Here is a 19112-nt window from a genome sequence, read left to right on the forward strand (position 1 = left end):
ACTTGAAGCAAGAAAGCGCAGGCTGTGGCGAGGAGGACAGCCCCCCTTTCAGGAGGGTCAGCCCTGGCTCCCGGACGCTTCTCTCAGGCCTTGTGCTCTGCCCGCCATCACCGCGCCCCTGCTTGGAGGGGGCGTTAGGCACCGGGCAACACCATGTGCGAAGCGATTTGGGACAGCACTGTTTTAAGAGCTTTGTAAACAGGTGGGATCAAATCAGCTGCATGTCCTTGAACAGGGTATCTATATTTAACTTCTGCCAGCCTCAGTTCCCTCATCTGCACAATGAGGCTGTCGGCATCTTCCTCACAAGGCTGCCGTGAAGATTCGAGGGGAAAGTTTACGTAAAATAATCAAAACCGTTTCTACTTTATTGCGCTCAACAGACATTAGCTTTTAATCATTATCATATGATTAGCTCAACACAGTACTTGTGGTTCAGTAAGTACTAAAAAATATTAACTCCTATGATTAATAATAAATTTACTGCACTGACCCACGTGGCCTAAGTAATCGATACACTTTGGCACAGACTGCATTTTGCCCCCACGTCACTGGGAGTTCCTTGGCCAACATCCATGTTCATTATTACCACTTCCCTCAGATACACAAGTCCCACAAAGGTTCAGCAACACGGCCTCCATCCCAGTGTCTTCTGGAAGGAGAAGAGGATTAGGAAAGTGGAATTTATGTGCTTTAGCCTTCCGAAAGCTGGAAAGACCCTCTAGAGTGCTGCTTCTTAGAGTGTGGTCCCTGGACACCCCCCCCCCATCTACTAGAGGGGGATGTCAGCCACCTGTTTCAAAAGTGCACATTCCTGGTTCCCACACACTGCACCAAACTTGCTGGAGGTGTTGCCAGAAACTGCATTTTTAACAAGCCCCCAGGAGATTCTTTACACACTGAATTCTGAGAGTCAGCTGGGAGGAGGTCCCACACTGGCTGAGATCAGCTTGCACCGAGCAGTTCCTTGGTGCTGGGGGTTGGGGAGGTGTGTGGTCCAGCTCACAAGGACAGAGCCAGACCACCTGTCCTCAGCACAGCTCACAGGGACGAGTGATTCTGCAGGGAAACCAACCGTCCCCACCCAGCTCCCACCGGCTTGCATGTTGTCCAGTAATCCTCGTCCGGCACGAGGGGCTCCCCACCCATTGGGACCTCCTCTTCAGAGCACCAAGCAGTGTTAGAACTGAAGAGACAGTACTGGCGTGAACAGCTCAGAACCCTGAGTGATCTTTTTTAAAAAATCAGCTGCCTAAGGAGGTTCCGCAAACTCTCATTTGCCCTGGCCACCCCCTAAAATACCCTGACTATGGAAATGCAGACATCTTGACTCTATTTAAGAAGAGGGTCCAAATGCACTAATAATTATACTGTCCTTCAAGTTATGGTCTCAACATGCTCAACACCTCCTGCTCATCGCCAACATCTTTTCCTCAGAGATAAACCCCTCTCCTCCCCTCCCTCCCATCTCTATGCACAAACTCTCATGCTGCGGTTCTCAGCGGGAGTAATTTTGCCCCTTCCCCCCTTGCAGGGGATACTTGGCAATGTCTGAAGACATTTGTGGTTGCCACAGCTTGGGGTAGGAGGGGTGCCACTGGTACCTGGTGGGTAGAGGCCAAGGATGCTGCTAACACAGGCAGCTCCCAGGATAGAGCCGGTCAGTGGTGCTGGAGGCTTCCTGTGCTTTTTTACATTTGTAAGTGCAGCCCAATACAGAGCTCTGAAACCTTCACATTTTATAAAAAGTCTGCTCTAATGAGGGAGTCATGTTCTATAATCTGGATGGACAAGCACGGAATTTACTAAATTAGGTCTATTTTTAGTTGTTTTTCCGATATTTTTTTTAAGGTCCATGCTAATCTGTATGTCCAAGATGGCAGGCTGACAGAACATGGAATCCAACTCGTCAGAACAGACAGAACCTTGACCTTGCCTCTCATAGGGCTTCCCCGCAGTTTCTTTGGACCACACACCAGTCAGCTTTTGTTTTGAGTAATCTCTATCCTACAAATGGCAAAACAGGGCTCGCAGAAAATGCAAGTTTGGCCACGTGGCCTTCATTCTCTCCAATTCTCCTCCTTCTGAGCTGGCCTGGCCAGTGGAAACGTGAGGGAACCTCGAGGAACTTATCAAGCAGACCTCAGTCATTTCAGGCATCCTGGTTATTACCTGACCCCAGCATGGCCCCCCCACCTCTGCAAGATGCTCCTCTCCTGTTGAACCTAGTGGTAACTTCAGCTGCCTGGTGGCCCCTCCAGAGAAGCAGGGGCTCCCCTCTCCAAAACATCTCAACAAGCCTCGTTCTCTCGGGTCTGGAGCACCCAGTGAACTTGTGCTCACTGTCAAGTTTGTTTTCTAACTCACCAGTCCTGGTCAGTCATATATTTCTTCTTCAATGCCCACTCCAATTCCTCTCTACCCAATTAGCCTGCTTTCCGAGCACCCATTTCTAGAGGGGTCATTTGTACACTCTGTCTGGAAGCATCAGCAGCCAGAGAGAGCAGGTTCACTTGTCCGGCCATATTTCCCGAATGATTCATTTTTTAAAGAATTCTCAACCCCACTTACCTATTTATAACCTTTTTTTCCCTTTTATGAATGTCATGATCTAAAAATCTTAAGGAGTAAGTCTTTCTTTATGTGTCTTTCTGTTTTTGTCCAACAGGAGGGACTGAGAAACCAGCTTGTATGGGAGATGCTAACGTGTGATGCAGCATAGAGCCTATTAGCCGGGGGCCACGTGCTTATGCCCTGTACGCACTGTGGGGTCAATGGTTCTTGGTTTTTTAAATGGAAATAGAACTTGAGCTTCAAGAGCTGCCTTTTTTTCTTCTTCTTTCTTTCAATGCAGCATAGTTGATTCACAAAGGAGCTGCCTGTTAATGCTACCTTTTAAACAAAAGGTAGTTTTCAGATTCGTAATGAATTCTGGCAAAACAGAAGTCTTTAAGTGAGCCTCACTAATATTTTTAGAATCAGTAAGAAAGCAGAGAGTTTTAATGGACAAGAGTAACAAAGGGTGGAAAGCAGAGAACTTAAAAAAAAACTTAAACCTCAAGCTTTTCTTTCTTTGTGAACTCCCTGGTGTCACAGAGGGGAGACTCCAAATGCTCTCTGTTTAAGTGACTCAACTCTGAGAATAAATCACCCTCAGAGGATGCGCTTCTGGCTCGTCTCAGTGGACAGCTGGGCAGCCTCCCCCTTACCGGGGAGCACGGATGTTCATTCTTACAGCAACTGCAAGCTCTCCAGTCCCTTGTTTGGAGAGGCAGAAAGAATCGTTGCTTGTTCACAAGATACGAGGCCATCAGCCAGGTTCCCTTCCAACAGCTTAAGGATGACCAAATTCGATAAATGCAGAGGATTATGCCATCTGTTATTTCTGAGCCTCTCACACAAACCCGTAAAACACCAAGTGAGCGCAAGAATCAACTAGCACGAGAGTCCCTTCCTGACTGAAGCTTCCAGGCAAGCTCCTGAGAAAGACTACATTATTCCTTCACATAGTCTGTCGCTTCCTGGAGGAAGATGGTATTTTTCTACCCGATGACATCAGGCCTGACCAGGGGACTTGTCCAGCCAATCCAGCAGGCAGAAGTGACACGTGCCACTCCTGGTAAGAAGAGCTCACGAGCTGGTGCTTTGCTGTCCAGCTTTCTCACCTCTCCCATGAAATCAGAAATCCCAGGCAGAGACCTCTCCATCGGGCTGGGTCCTGACAACATGAAGCAGAGGCACAGCTGACCCTTGACAGACACGCAGTGCGGGTGGGAAACCAAAGCTTGGTCACCGCACTGCTGAGATGTTAGGGCCACAGAACAGCCCAGCCTCCTCTGAGGGCTGAGCTCCGGCAGAGCCAGCGCCTGTCCATCCTGTCTGTCTCTGATGTCGGGTCACATTCGATTCCGCCATCCCCGACCACATACACGGCAAAGAACTCCGAAATTAAACAATAATCAAAGGCATCTAGTGAGACACGTTAAAGCTTGGCAACCATCTCAGAAGCATTCACTGTGCAGTTCACTGTGGTAAGCTGCTACGAAAAAGTTTACTCTCTTAATGTGCTTATTTTAGGGTTAGCGAATGAAAGTACTAAGAAAGAAGAAAAAGTCCCTATTGAGTAAATGAGGACAACAGAAGTGACTCTGAGAGCAACAGCCAGAAGGATCACTTCCCACATCAGGCGCTTCTCCGAGGTCTCCTAGCCACAGAGTCCTGACAACTCGGAGCTGGCGCGGCCTTCCTCATCTGCATCAATTTCTTCCATCCTGGGGCACCTCCAGTCACCTGGTGCCACCACCACTAGGAGGTGTGCTTCTCACAAGCACAAGAAGAGAGCTCTGAGCTCTGCCTGAGGGGAGGCTTGGCCAGACCTGCAGCTCAGGAGACACCTTGAGGATCAGCTGGGACAAGGCGTTGGCCCAGGACAAATGTGCGGGGCTGCCCAGAGGCCAGTCTCCAACCTGTGTCAGGCCAGGTCTTCCCAAGGAATGGGGCCCACAGGGCTGCAGGGAGGGTAGCCACGCACCGACGGGGCAAGTGACCATAGAGGAGGGCAATGAGGATGACCGAGGCCCTGATCAGCCCCAGCTGCAGGGAAGTCAACGCAGCGAGAGAGGGAGAGCTGAGCCACCAGGGCACGAGGTGGAAGGGGCGAGTCACAGGTAGACAAACGGCCATGAGCACACGAGAACTGTTTTCAGGCCATCTCCACCATGAGAATCCGAATATTCCCTCTAGGAATGCAGTCATTTCAGAGACGAAGAACAACATGCGGAGCGTTAGGGTGAAAACCGGTGGCTTCTATAAGGAAGAGCTTCATCAGCTCATGAGAACACTTGTCATTTTAAAAATAAAGTTAAGTTAGGTATCAGCTCGTTTTAAACCATGCCTATTATAAATACATACATATATATAAAACTGCAGTATGGTATCATCTTATAAACTCTGTGACTAATATTAGACAAAAATGTTAATCTGGAAACAATCACAGGGAGTTAAAGAATGGCAAACAAGATTTTCTCCCCTTGCACCTCCACTGGCCCTGAAAACCTGACCCATTAGTGCTACGGGAGCGGTTAATGTTCAAGCTGAGCCTTGGTGCCAAGTCTCCAAGCGGCCATTGAGGAGGAGACGGGTGTGAACACAAGTGTGGTGGAAACCTCATCCCAACATGGCCCAGGGGACAGGCCAGCTGTGTGACTCAGAGAGGGGTGCCAGCCCAAACTCCAACCCAGGAACTTCCCAGAGGGCAGAGGGCAGGAGCAGCTCACAGCAGCAGCGACCTTCACCCAGGACCCCATCAAAACAAACAGCCCACGCACATCACAAAGCTCTCAGCGGCCACAGGCTGTGCCGACAAAGCTCCCAGCAGAGTGACACATTTTTAATTACCCCACTAAACGATATTATCAGTGAACTGAGTCTAACGATGTAAGACAATCCATATCCTTAAAAGCCAAGACCGAATTTGGGATTTACCCAGGGACCAAGACAATGCTAGTCATTGCTCACTTTTTTTTTTTTTAAACCTTCTATATTCTCACTGAGGTCACTTCTGTCTCTAACAAACATTGCTAAGCAGTAGCAGAATTTCAAAAAGTGTTTGAATGATTTCAAGGAACAAAGTCTATTGTAAGCTGTGTTCATGTTTCTAAGTGCATCACTAAAATATTCAAACTCACTGTTTTTTATTACTTCACTTACACTGATGCTGGCTTTTCACAATGAAAGGGATGACCTGCAGCCTTAAGGTCTGCACTGCCCTGTCTGTGTCCACCGTACATACTTCTTGAAAGCCAGCGAGCCTGGAGAAGGATCTGGAAAGGGGCTATGGCTTTATGTATTGAACACACAAGAAATGAAGAACAAAACGTACTAGTGAGTGTTCACAAACATGGCTCTTTATAATTCTGTTTATATACCAAAAATCTCCCATCTCTAGTGCCTTATTTATAATATTTAAAACCCAGGAACTACTGTATGAACAGGAATGCACAGAAACACACACACACACACACACATATACACATTCGTAATGTCAGATTTTTTTAACATCTAAAATATCAGCAAGACAGATTTGCACACTGCATCCATGCCAAGTTCATTAAACACTGTCCACGTCGGTGATTTCACAGCCAGAGATCAAGCTACCCAGCATTTTTCAACCCTAACAAGAATGCCAAACTCAAAGCTGTAGACAGGTTTACGCTTCCTTCATTTATTAACTAGAGGAATTCCCCAGATATTTAGGATTCAAAATGTGTTTTGAAAACAAATGAGCTTAATGCACACTCTTCTAGGAAAAGCAAGTTCAACACACAGCTGCCGGCAGCTTCGGGTACGTGCACACAACACCGACCTTAAACGCAGGCAAGGCCTTGGCCCCAGTACTGACTCGGCCTAACGACGGCGCAGGAACGTACCCGCGGGAGGAGACCAGTGAGCCTTCCTCACTGCAGCCTGGACCAAGTCGGCACAGATGCACACTTCAAGCTGGTCAGAGAGAAAAACCCCATTCTGAGGTCTGAACCCTCGCACTTGTTCACAGGACCCAGCACTCCCTTTCCGGGAACAGGGGCTTATTGTTACAGCTTCTATCAACAGCAAGGCCTCATAAACGGAGATGAACTCAGAAGAAGAGAGTATGTGTCAGAAGACCAAGGCACTTAAAACAAAAGCCAAGTGCTGGCAAGGCTGGGAACACAGATGGCTTTAGGTCCCCATCCCTAAGAAGAGACACCCCAACCCCATGTTCCCCAGCATCTCACCTGTAAGGGCTGCTACACAAGGTGGGCAAAGAGAAAGCCCGATGCACGTGTCAGAGCCATGGGCTCCTGCCCCTGAGACCGGAGGGAAGGGGGCGGGGCACGAGCACTGAAGGACTGACACAGCAGTTGAGGACGGGACAGACTGGTTACAACCAAGACGGCGGAAGATCTGACTTCCAGTAGACCTTGAGCCTCATGCTCACCCACAGGCGCCATGACAGGTCCTAGGTGACCTCACAAGGCCAAAAGTGGGCAGGGCCCAACTCCTGGAAATCCCCGTCCCTTCCAACATAGTTGGACTAATCCTAACCATCCCGTACCTCGTGGTCGCTCCCTCTCTCGCCTTTGAGATGGTCTGCACTCTGTCTATGGAGTGTATATCTCTAAATAAACTTACCTTCACTTGACTACATATGCCTCGCTCTTGAATTCTTTCCTGTGAGAGAAACAGAATAGTGCTCAGCAGGGGAGCCGGGGGTAGACAGCGCAGGGAAAAAACGGACTATACTTTGGTGAGGTAATAAAAAGGAGCACCCCTGGGATGCTGACACAGAGTTCTCTGAGGTGGTTGGAATTAACAGATTTCATCACAGCAGACATTTCCCACAGCTCTGATGACCTCGGGCCTCATGCTGAGACACCCACACATGACAGAGAAAGTCCCTTTCTCCATGTCCCATGTGCCAACCCTCCATGAATAGGGTGGCTGATCGATCCAGATCCTGGCATAAAATGTGGGCAGGACAAAGTTTTGGGGACAGTCTCTCAGGCTCACACATAGGATGAGGGTGGGCTCAACAGCCATCCTTTCAAGGTTGCTACAAAACCCACTGCCCCACCCTCCCAGTCAATGAGCTCATCCAGAAAGGCAGCCTCGGGGAATGAGTCAGTCTGGAGCCACCATTGACATGTGAATCCTGGTTCTACCACTTTCCGGGCGGTAACCTTGAGCTCAGATGTGCCGCTGTACCTCAGTTCCTGTGTCTGTAAAATGGGGCACTAACAGAACCTACCACATAGGCTTGTTGCAAAGACCCACTAAGTTCAAGTAAGCAACAAGCTTGGAACAGTGCTTGGTGGTCAGTAAGTACTCCAAGCAGGTGGGCTACACTCTCGGGGGCAGGATCCAGCCTCCACAGGCCCCACATGGACATGGCCACTCCTGCAGTCACGCCACCAGCATTCCTTTCCCCTTTTAGACCTTCCTGTTCTTGGGTCCGCCTGTCACATGGGTAATCAGCCTTACCCTCAAATACCAAGTTTCTCCATGGAAGTTGTACAGCAGAAAGGACAAAAACAAATGCAAAAGGATACAAAATACCTATTTCAATGCTATCACCCTGGCTGTCCCTTTAACTAGCTCTGTGTCTTTGGACAAGGATGCAGGTGACAGAAGTATCTACCTCAGAGGGGGGTACAAGGATGACAAACTCCCGTGGGTGTAAAGCAAGGTATAATTTTAAGTACTCAGTAGGTGGTAGGAATCATTACTACTATCGTATTGGTTAACATTTATTTTTCTGCTCTAGGAAGGTTATCTCCATGTGGTCACAAAAAAAATTACGTTCTAGTATCAGTAACTGTAGACTGAAATTTTTTATCAAATGGCAAAGTCATAGTTGGGAACAAAACACTAGACAGGAAGCAGGCAAAACATGGGCTCTGGCCTAGGCTCTTGGCTAACGGCAGGTGACCAGACACAGTTCCTTCAGCTGCTCTGACTTCAGGGTCTCAGCATGAAGCAAGTGGTCAGACCTGCCAGTCACCACTGTCACCATCACTTTCAGCTCCCAAACACAGTCATTTCAACCACATGACCACCCTTCATCACTTTCTCCCAGACCAGGGCTCCTGCTGGAACAGATGGCTCTCCAAGTCCTGCATCTCTGGTTGGATGGGAAGGGGGAACACCCTGTAGGTTATGAGGAATACAAGTGTAGAGGCACAAGAGAAGGTCTCCTCTGAGCACAGGGGGCTGTCCAAGGGCCATGGTCAAAGGGCGCAGGCTGGACTGGCTCCCTCTTCTCAGCATCTTTTTTTTTTCTGGGGAGGGAGAACCTACCTCTATCCTTTCATTTCCAGGTCCAGAGTGTCCTTCATTCTTGGAAAACCAGCAGAGCAGTCCCCACTCCAGTCTTTGGGCTAACAGCTAAAAATGAGGCCCCCTCTGTCCTTAGCTTCAGAGATGGGCCCTGCAATTAAAGAAGCCTTACTTGGTTATGAAAATCCACGGTCGTAAAAAGGGTCCTCCCTTTCTTACATACTTTGGCTTCTGTTCTAGACAAGTAAAATGCTTGCCTGTGAAAAATTCCATTGCCACATGCCAGAGCATATGATAGAATACAAAGTTTTGATCATTTTTTAAAGCGTTTATATTTTGGTATCTTACGTATTTCAAGAAGGATGCCAGCTGATTAACAAATGCATCTGAATACTGGTTCTCCAGTTAGAGAAGCCAGCAATACAACATGAGCGATTCCTTTTTACATGCTTTAGTTTCAGGCAGGAGTAAAGTCATATCCCTTTTATTTCAAAACATAAACCATATGAAATTGTCCAATAAAATTAATGTTTGCTGCTGTTTATTCTCTGTTCCTTGGTGAATTATTAAAGTTAAGCAGTGCAATTCTCTCATCAGTTATAAATGGCCCCAGAAGGCTGATTTGCATCCATCCAGGACCACTTATTTCTGATAAATATCCTTATTAATGATCTAATAAAGTGTCTTATTTTGTTACGGTCATTTGAAATGATTCAAATGATGTTTAAAAATTCAACGCTCCAGCCCAACAGCCTGGTGGTGAAGCTGCTGAGTTGACACCAATTTAAAGAGATTTTTCAGTTTTACTCAGTACTTATCAGTGAGATCATGGACGAATTAAAAAAAAAAATTTTTTTTTTTTAATTTTGGTCTCAATGTTGTCAAAGGCAGTATTTTACAAAGGTTTGGTCAATTTGACCTGATTACAATGATAACTGCAGGTAGCAAAGGCCAGGGGTAGGAGGTTCTGGTAGACGAATTACCGGGCATCAACCACACACATCCTAAACTGCAGGCATGGGCTGGGAGAAGACCCGCACTCACAAACATGCCCAGCGTCACTCCTCCTAACTTCCTGAACAGTGTTGCAGACTAAGCTCTCACGGAGATGGCCATTCACAAAAGCAAGGGCTAAACTGTTTCGGCCTCTGCGACTTGGGCAGGAAGACAAGTGCAGCCCTCCTGAGGCCACTGCGTGTAGGTGGGAATGAGCTGATGACTGAGCTGTGCACACACAGACACACCTCGCACCCCTGCCGAGGAGCCAAGGGCCCAGAGGCTTCAATGAACAGAAGCAATGCACTGCTGAGGTAACGGGTGAAACTGCACCAATTCTGCAAAAAATAGCTCTTACTTTTCCCAGGGCCCAGAATATGTGATTTCTGAATCTTTCCTCTGTTCTTATCTCATTAAACCTCACCCTTCTTGGAAAATAATGCTCATTAAATATCTACGGAAACTTAAAGAGGAGTCACATATTGCGGTCTCCCCAAACTGGAGAATTCCTATTCATATGCATGGGTGCTCCTCGTTTATCATGGTGACTAATGAGCAACTGATGCTCTAAAGTGGAAAGACAAGGCAGGTGCCCTCTGCAAGCTCACATCTAGTTCAAGGTCTGACAGTCTTAGGTGTGTGGAGGACACACTGGGTTATGGAAGGGTGCGGGGAGGGGACACAAAGACACTCATGGAACCGATATTATAGTTGGAATCAGGAAACACACAGATTTAAGAAAGACCAAGGCCGAGAGGAGCCTGATGAGCCACTGAGAAGTCCGTGCGCTCCGGTGGGTGGGGCAGCACGAGAGCAGGGAGAACTCCAAGGAAACCATCAGGAAGAGAGTAACTGGGAAGGAATTCTACCGTTAGTTCAAATGGGAAAGTTGCAGTTGGAGAAGGGGGCGGGGCCTGGAGTTTTTCTGTTTCTTTCGGATCACTCTGGATGGTGGCGTAAAAACATTTCTGAAGAAAAGCTGAAGGGCTGGATGGTGCTTATGCTCTGAGCAAAACAGGAGTGGCTGATGCCCCTCAAGTTTTCTTGGTGTGTATAAGTAGAAACAACAGCTGAAAGGGTGAATGATTGTTCATTCAGGCATATCTGCTGGTTATTTAGTATGACGAAATTTAAACAGAAGGCTGAAAATTAACCTTAGGTTTTAACAGCCCCCTTACCCATTCAGATTCCCTTTTGAACTTACAGGATTATTTGTGAACTTTCTGTAACAATTTCAAGGAATTAGGATAACTTTTAAGTGTGTCTGGTTTTCCGATCCAAGTTTGACCAAGAAAGAAACTCCTAGGCCACATGGGGTTTCAGCAGTTCTGAGAGGTAAACATGCCCCTGACATCAAGGCTGATGGGGTAACACTGGCAGGTCTGCTTCACCCTCTTCTGCTTCTGTTCCAGAACGTGGCATCCTCTGGTCCTAAAAAGAATGGTGCTGGTAGGACTCTTCATTACTCAAAGAGGCAGTCTGCCCTGGATTGAATATGTATTAATTTGGCTCAGGGGAAAATTAATCACCACAGTAGGGGAAGAGTCTGTGAGTACAAAGTGTGATCCTCGAAAGGAATCTGCAACCCTTTCTTCAAGCTGTCCCTTCCCACTAAATTCTCTTAGCTCCCAACCAGGTGGGACCTTTTCAGGAGAGGAAGGAAGAGGGCTCTGATGGATGTGATGGAGAAATCTACAAGTTTTCATCTTATGTAAGACATTTAGTATCTAGGAGACCCTAATTTCCTTTGACAGAAAGCAAAACTGAAGCAGCCTGGCTGGTAGGGTTCATTCCTCAGAAACCACGTGATCTCATTTCTGATAGTGAAATCCATACCATTCACATTCCACTGACAGTGACTTCTGAAGGCTATTCATGTGCCTGGTGTGGAACCAGTGCTGAGATACAAAATGACGACTCCCCATCCTCAGAGGGGTCACAGGCCAGTAGGGTGACAGGGAAGTCAGCAGGTGGGCCCTGCACAGAGCAGCTGGTGCCATGGAAGTGGTAAGGAGGGGTGCTCTGTGCTGCCTGGAGGCAAGGAGGGCCACCAGAACAAACACTAAGTGCAGGGCCTACTCAGATCAGGGTCTTAGCTCGAAGGTGGGGCCGGGGGCATGGGCAGGAATGCAGTGGGAAGAGAAGCAGGCACCATCCTGGGAGGGGCTGAATAGCTTACGTTTGGGATTTCGATCTGTGTTTTAGACATTATGATGAGGAGCCCCTACAATATTTTCAGCATAGAAGAGACAAAATCAGACTTGCGTTTTAAAAAATTTGTCTCTAGGATACCTGTGATGAAAGAAATTTTCACATACTGAGGTATGGGGAAGTCATTCTGGCTTATACATCACTTAACCCCATTTTATGCTAAGACAGTCTGCTTGTGGCCTATCAAACATACATTGCACTTCTGATTTAATTATTAAAGAAAAGGATGCAGTGACCAGAAGTAAAGAATGTCCATGTTAAAAATAATGATTAAATGCCTCCGTCCCTGGGATGTCAATGCTGGTACTCCTTCGATGATAAGGTTCCCTTCCTAGGTGCCACGGCCATACTGACTCGCTTTTCTGTATGCTTGCTAACTTGTTGTTTTGAAACCTTGAAGGAACATAACCTTGACTTGTTTGATGTTCTTTATTCTGACAAGATATAAAACTGCTGAAAGCCAGGCTGCTCCAGAGCATCTCAGAGTGAGCTGAGAGGCTGTCTCTGGGGCTGTCATCTTCTTTCCTATTCCTATTACAGATTCTCTATTGATCATTTCCATGGACACCTGTAAGGTTCAGGGAAGTAACCAAAGGAACAAACCTGCTCTGACTGTGTTTGCACGTACGCCTTGCACACGGCACATGGGCTGTGCCAGGACCTGGGGATCTCCAGGTCTGTCCAAAGAGGGGCAGCAGACCCCAGATCCAGCAGATTGCTGCCAGTGTTTCCAAAAGGGGCACACCTGCAGGGCCAGGAAGGCCAGTTAGGAAGCTCCTGCAGGGATCCAGGCCAGGAAGGAAAAGGCCGGAACTACTGCAGAGGAGGGGGCAGGATTAAGAAATGTCAATGAGGGACCGTAAGACTGAGACTAGCTGGTGGTGGAGGCCGTTGGGAAGAGGAGTCAAGGATGACTCCCAGATCTCTGTACAACTACTTGAATGTTCCCATTCCCTGGAGTAGGACTATAGGAGGAGGGCCACGCTGGGCAACCTTATGAGTTTAGTTGGGGTGGAGGAAACCAGAGGTCTCTGAGGACACACACCAGGCACTGGGGAACCTGGGGTCTTCCGGGGTAAGGATGAGATCTCCCGAGAGACGGTGTGGAGTCAGAGGGCAGGAGGACCAGGATGTACCCTGGGGATAGGAGAAAACTGCCAGACGGCCCAAGGAGCTGGCCAAGGGGGAAGGAAGAACTAGGCGCCCGCGGTCCAGTCTGGGAAGGCAAGGCGGAGGGAGATGGGGCGGGGGGTGCGTGGTCCGTAGAGTCCAGCGGCCGGCGGCATTTCACGCTGCAAGACACAAATACTCAGCCCTAAAAAGAGATAAGGAGATGGCTGAGCAGGAGCTACAGCCAGTCTCAGAGTCGTGTGAGATACACTTCAAAATGCTGTGCGTTGCATCTCAGCTAGATTCTGAATTTCCCGGCCCCAAGCATTTCATCAAAAGAAAAAGAAGTCCCAAGGAGTGCCTTATCTGAGTAGTCTTTACAATCAACAGGCAGCCCAAGGTCAAGATGAGGAAGAATGTGAACAATACAGCACTTTGAGGCCGCTAGGGGCGTGAGGAGGGGGCTGGGGGAAGGAAATGGGCCGGACAATGCACAGATGTCCGCGGTTTCGCTGCCAGAAGTATCAGACAAACAGGAAGACCTTAAACTTCTCGGGAACTCTCGGCTAAGCCTGTTGAGCAGAAGAGTTGAGCACATGACGGGAACACGAAAGCAGAAGGTTGTGATTAAGGCTGCACAAGGACCCTGCAAACAGCCCGGGCTGCCGAGAAACTCCGCGGCTTGCCCTGCGCAGCCTCTGCGCCCTCTCCTGGCTGGTCAGTGGGGCTTTGTGCACGTGGCTTGTGGGGCCACGTGAGCCTCATCCACTCAGGAGACCCAAACAAAGCTAGGACACCCGATTTTAAAACATCCTGCTGACACCTAGCAGAGAATTTACGCGGATGAAGCTTCGAAGTGGCAACCGAAGAAAAACCCTCTGGCCTAATTATCCAAAAGGCATGCTCTGTTCCAATAACCAAATCACAACGGAGGTAGAGGAGGTGTTGGACATCCTGTGCCTTTCAAAAGTTAGGCATTTCATAAAATGTTTTCTCCCTGTAAACAGATAGATATTTTCTCCCTGTTGAGCAGTTTAAAAATATTTTAAACTATGCAAACAAGGAATATTTCTTGAAATAATTAAACTTTCGGAACATCACCTGGATGGTACCCCTTAACTATTGAACACAAACGCTCTGCTGTATCTATAACAGGGGTTCTCAGCCTCAGCACTGTGACATCCGGGGCCGGAAAATTCTTGGTCCTGTAAGTTGGAAGATGTTCAGCAGTGTCCCTAGTCTCTTCCCTCCCACTATATGCCGGAAGCACTCTCCTAACTGTGACAATAAAAAGTCTTCAGATACTGCCATATGCCCCTTAAAGACAATTCTGCCCTAAAAGGTACCCACCTGTGGTTGAGGCGCAGGATCTAGACTGAGAGGAGACTCAAGTCCTGGCAACGGCATATTCTAGCAGAATAAAGTTGGGTACGTCACTAACCCCTCCATGCCTCAGTTTCCCCAGCTATAAAACAGGGCTAATGCTACCTACTTCGTAAAGTTGATATGAAGATTAAATACGAAAATACATGTAAAATACTTGGCATAGAGCCTGACACAGTAAGTATTTAGTAAATGGCAGCAAAGATATTGTTAAAAAAGAGAGTTTTAGTCCCATGACCTTGGAAGACAGAATCCAGCAGGCCATTTCTTTGGCCATCGGGTAAGAACAAACTGCCCACATAAGCTCATGTCTCAGCGGTCTGTACAAGGGCACTTGCAGGCAGAATGTTAGAAACACAACGACTATGATACCAGCCTTGATGGAGATCAAGTCGCTTTAATCCCTGTGGGGATGAGAGAGGGGCAGGAATAAAGGGAAGAGAAAAGAAATGAAAAAAGAGCTATAGACCAAAGAGCAACATCCTGGCACAAGGGGGAAAGGTGAAAATCCACGCCTCTGAAAAACGACTTGGGCCACCAATCAGATAAACATGCCGAATCTGGGGAGAGGGTCCCATGGGAAGAGGTGGTGAGCGTCTCAACAGTGACAGCTGGCCACTGGAAGGGGAAGAGGACAGTCGTTAGGGGAAGCAGGAAGGAGGAAAAGTAATGCGGGCAAAAGTGGGGGAGGTGAGCATGGAGAACTGTCTCTCTGGCCAAGCCCTGTCTTCTAGCCTGTTTCTGTTAACACAGCTGGGCTGGCAGAGGAAGGTGGTCCAGCCCCCAGGGCTGCCCGGAGGCCACTGCCTTTGAGGAGAGCGAATAGGAACCTTAGGCCAGGACCTCTCCCACCATCTGTTCCCTGGGCCCTTGGCTGGGGGTGGGGATGGGGGTGGGGGGGACACGGGACTGATGGGATTTGACACTGCTTGGTGGGCAACCCTGCCACACCAAGCCCCAGTCCCGGGCACACCTGCACCACCTCTCCACACCCAGGGAGCAGAAGAGCCGCCTCTCCCGCCCAACCCCATATTGTTTCTGCTTCCAACATAGACTGGCCTTGGATGGAATCATCCAACGCAAACACTGTGAGTCAATCAGCATCCAAGCAGTCTTAGGCTGGGAGATAGTCAGTGACTTTATCCAGCAGCTGAAATCTGAAAGAAGCTGTTTAAAACAGGCATCTGACTCACAAAGAATGCAACACTAAATTGGATCTATCTCCTTTTAGCCATTCAAAACTACAACCAAGTCTTTGTGAGACAAAGCCTGGAAATATTTAGTGAAACACCCTCTTCACTGTCTTTTTCTGACCCATGATTACTGGTATCTTGAGAATATGCAGTTGCCTATTATTACGTCATTCAAATGCACTGTATTTTCCTTTGTTCATTATAGTAAAATAAATAACCCAGAATAGTAGTAGCCTGTGCCCTGCGTTTAGGGCTGCACGCATTAACATGTGACCATGCGCCCACACATCTATAATTTTCCGAGTCCAAGTCTTGTCCACACAAAAACCCCGTGGAGGCGAGTAATTTTTCACCCCGATACACTGTTATGTTGTTGTCAACTGAATGCACGCTGAGAACCACGAGGAAACTGAGACAAGCCTCCATTCTTTCCTGAAGGAAGGCCACGCAGCGGCCTGCATTTGACCCCAACATCAAACCAAAGATATCACATCGCATTGACATTCCGGGCCAAGTTTTCCAAGATCTAAACTTCCACAGCACAGCTTAAAAAGTTAAGTATCGGACACAAATGAGGCACCCAACAGGTAGTAGAGGTGAGAAACTGGAAAAACTGAGCCTCAAACAGAGAACTGACTTAAAATCTCCTAAACCACTTTGGGACACTTCAGAAAGTTAAATCTGAACCCCCTCTGTCAGAATTAATTTGCGAAACGTTTAGTCCTGCTTGAAGGAGAACTGGGCCTCCCCAGCCAACACTTGGTCACCATTTCCAGGGTTTGTTCCTGTCAGTGTTTCGTCTGAGTAACTGAGTGTTCCTCTCCCACCGGGGCAGGGAGGACGAGCACGGGGCCAAACACCTTGGAGACAGAAAAACAAACGAAGTCAGTTACTATGTTTTTAATGCAGTTCTGCCTGGAAATCAGGATGTGAGACTCTGAAGATCCAGCTTCGGGGAAGTTCTCCATGCTGAGGAGGTTTTCCAAAAGTTCAAATGAGAAGTCCCAGAGAGCTCAGACCGGAGGAGGCTGAAAAATGGCAACATGACTTTCCAAGTGCCTCCCCGGAGGCACAGTCCATCCCTGGCACTGGGGACAAGTTTTAATTCAAAAGGATCAAAATTTGGCTCAGCTTCCTGTCCTGTGATTCTACCTGACCCTTCTGCATTTGCAGATTTTACACACAAAGTCCACTGCTTAAAAATGGGTAAAGACGGCCAGGGTCACCGTACTTCCTGTCGAGCCAAGGAATGAAGAGTTTTAGATTTTACTTCATTTCCATGGAAAGGAAGGAAAAAGATCATTATGAAATGTTTGGATTTCATTATTACAATAGTCTTTCATCTTAATCAAAAGAGAAACTGGCCAATGTCATTCAACAGGAAGAATCAGCTGTACCCTTCCACCTAACCATCCCCCCAGCTTTATTTACTCAGATCAACCATGTTCACCGACTGCCTGGATGACAACGTGAAGTGTCACCAAGACAGCCGTTCTGAGTCCAGAAGAGGAGGGCAAGTGAGGGAATGGGAGCTGCGCAGACGGAGAGCAACAACCAGTATTCACCCATCTCCACTTGCCATTTCTCCTATTTCTCAGTTCTGATAACCCTCCTTCTTTATTTTCTCAGCTGCCAGGATATTTCATTGATTTACAGTTGATCTCTGAAGCACCACCATCTGTCTCAAATTGGATCTCTCTTGAGGGTAACTGTGCTCCCAGGAACAGAAAATCCTGACATGCTTAAACCAATGCATTTCATGTGGGCATTCTGCCACAGAACTGTATCTGCTGTGGACTTGTGAGTTAAAAGGCACCGTACGAAATAATAACCACGGTCCAAACTCAACCCTGTTTGCACGCTCCCCACTTCATGCTCTCATTCCTCTACTACATTCTCCTCAACTCATTGCCATGTTTGTGCATCTGGTGCAGAATGAGTTCATGCAGCAGAACTCACAGCACAGGTGCCACTGACGGGCTTCCTAAAGCGGCAGGCACCGTGCTGATCGTGCACCACGCACATACCTGCTGCTCAACTTCCTCTCATGCAGCTTTCAGGAAGGTGCTGGTATCTCGTTTCATGGGTGGGGAAACCGAGGAATGGGTCATTTAATTAAGTTAATAAATACAAAGCATTCCCTCCAATATCTAAGATACAGTGTCCACATTCAAAAGATGCTAATAAATACTGATAATCAAGATACTTCTATTTTAACTAGGCTAATGCTAACAAATTTTGAAAAATTCTGCTTTAAGAAAATCATTTTTTTTTGCATTCTTTTTTATTGAAGTATAGTCAATTTACAATGTTGTGTCAATTTCTGGTGTACAGCATAACGTTAGAAACTCATTTTTCAACTGGATACAAACAGATGTTAATTGGCAGAGCCCTGTCAAAGGCAAGCATCTTCATACTTCAAAATTAAAAGTTTATCCATACCAACACCTGGAATCCTACAGCAGGTATATCTTCATGAGAACTGAAAATTAGTTTTACCAGTCACCCCATTTTACTGTCACAGCGTTCCTGTGAAAGGCTCAGAAGAACTGATAAAGTATAGTACTTCTCCCTGAAGCATGAAGCCACAGGCTGTCTCTGAAAAGTGTTTTGCAGTCTGCAGGCAACAGGGCTCAGTGCAGGATGGAGCCAGACCACGCAGCAGGGCTGGCATGGGGCTGGATGATAAAGTGCTCACAGCTTTAAAAACAGAAAGTATTACACAAGGAGACAGATGAAGGGATTTGTGAAACAAATCACTAAATTTTCACAACACTGTAAGAGTCTCAAGAAGGGAAATCATCTGACAGACTGAATCATGAATTTCTGCAATGTAAGAATTTATAAACGCACCAGGGGTATGAATCATAGCCACAATTTTTTTTTTTAAATTTAACATCCTTGCAAAAATTGGCCTTGTGAATGTAGCAACACTTCAAAAGTACTTGTCTTTTTGTTTTAGGTACTGACTCACTGAACAATATGTAAAAGTAATTTATAAAATCTACCTGAAGATTTTAAATTTCTGGAAACTAGAAGAACGAGGTAAAAAAATAAACTAGTTCCAACCCCAGTAGATTGTTTGAATGCTATTCTGTCTACTCCTGAAGTATTACCAAAAAGGGAGATTATCATGTTACTCTTTCTGATGATACCAAGTTAAGCCATAAGATCCATCAGACACTTTATTTTTTAGTATAATTATTCAAGGACACTCCAATTCATAGCTAAACACCCTCAGTAGGACTTTTCTAAAACTACAAATAGTTTTGTCGTGAAATTTAAAATGAGCTTCTCTGGAATGCCAAATGATTGTTTAAAATTATGAAAAAATTCTAAGATATCTAATAATCAGTCTACCCTTGAACAACAGGGGGGTTAGGAGGTCCGACCCTCTGCATAGTC

The 19112-nt window shown here is 47.0% G+C and overlaps 1 protein-coding gene across 8 annotated transcripts in view; it reads right to left on the bottom strand.

Moving 5' to 3' along the window:
- Positions 1-19112, bottom strand: part of LHFPL2 (LHFPL tetraspan subfamily member 2) — a 153167-nt gene that overhangs the window by 27938 nt on the left and 106117 nt on the right. For 3 of the 8 annotated variants that reach the window (XM_074360093.1, XM_074360101.1, XM_074360100.1), the window contains 2 exons: positions 8836-8965; positions 7171-7209 (listed from right to left, as the gene is read on the bottom strand). The exons of 4 other annotated variants lie outside the window; for them this stretch is intronic. The gene's annotated coding sequence lies outside the window, so the exon portion shown is untranslated. The remainder of the gene's footprint in view (positions 1-7170; positions 7210-8835; positions 8966-19112) is intronic. One more of the 8 variants, XM_074360096.1, reaches the window with a different exon arrangement.

Source organism: Camelus bactrianus, chromosome 3, assembly GCF_048773025.1.
Source record: "Camelus bactrianus isolate YW-2024 breed Bactrian camel chromosome 3, ASM4877302v1, whole genome shotgun sequence".
Taxonomy (NCBI): Eukaryota; Metazoa; Chordata; class Mammalia; order Artiodactyla; family Camelidae; genus Camelus; species Camelus bactrianus.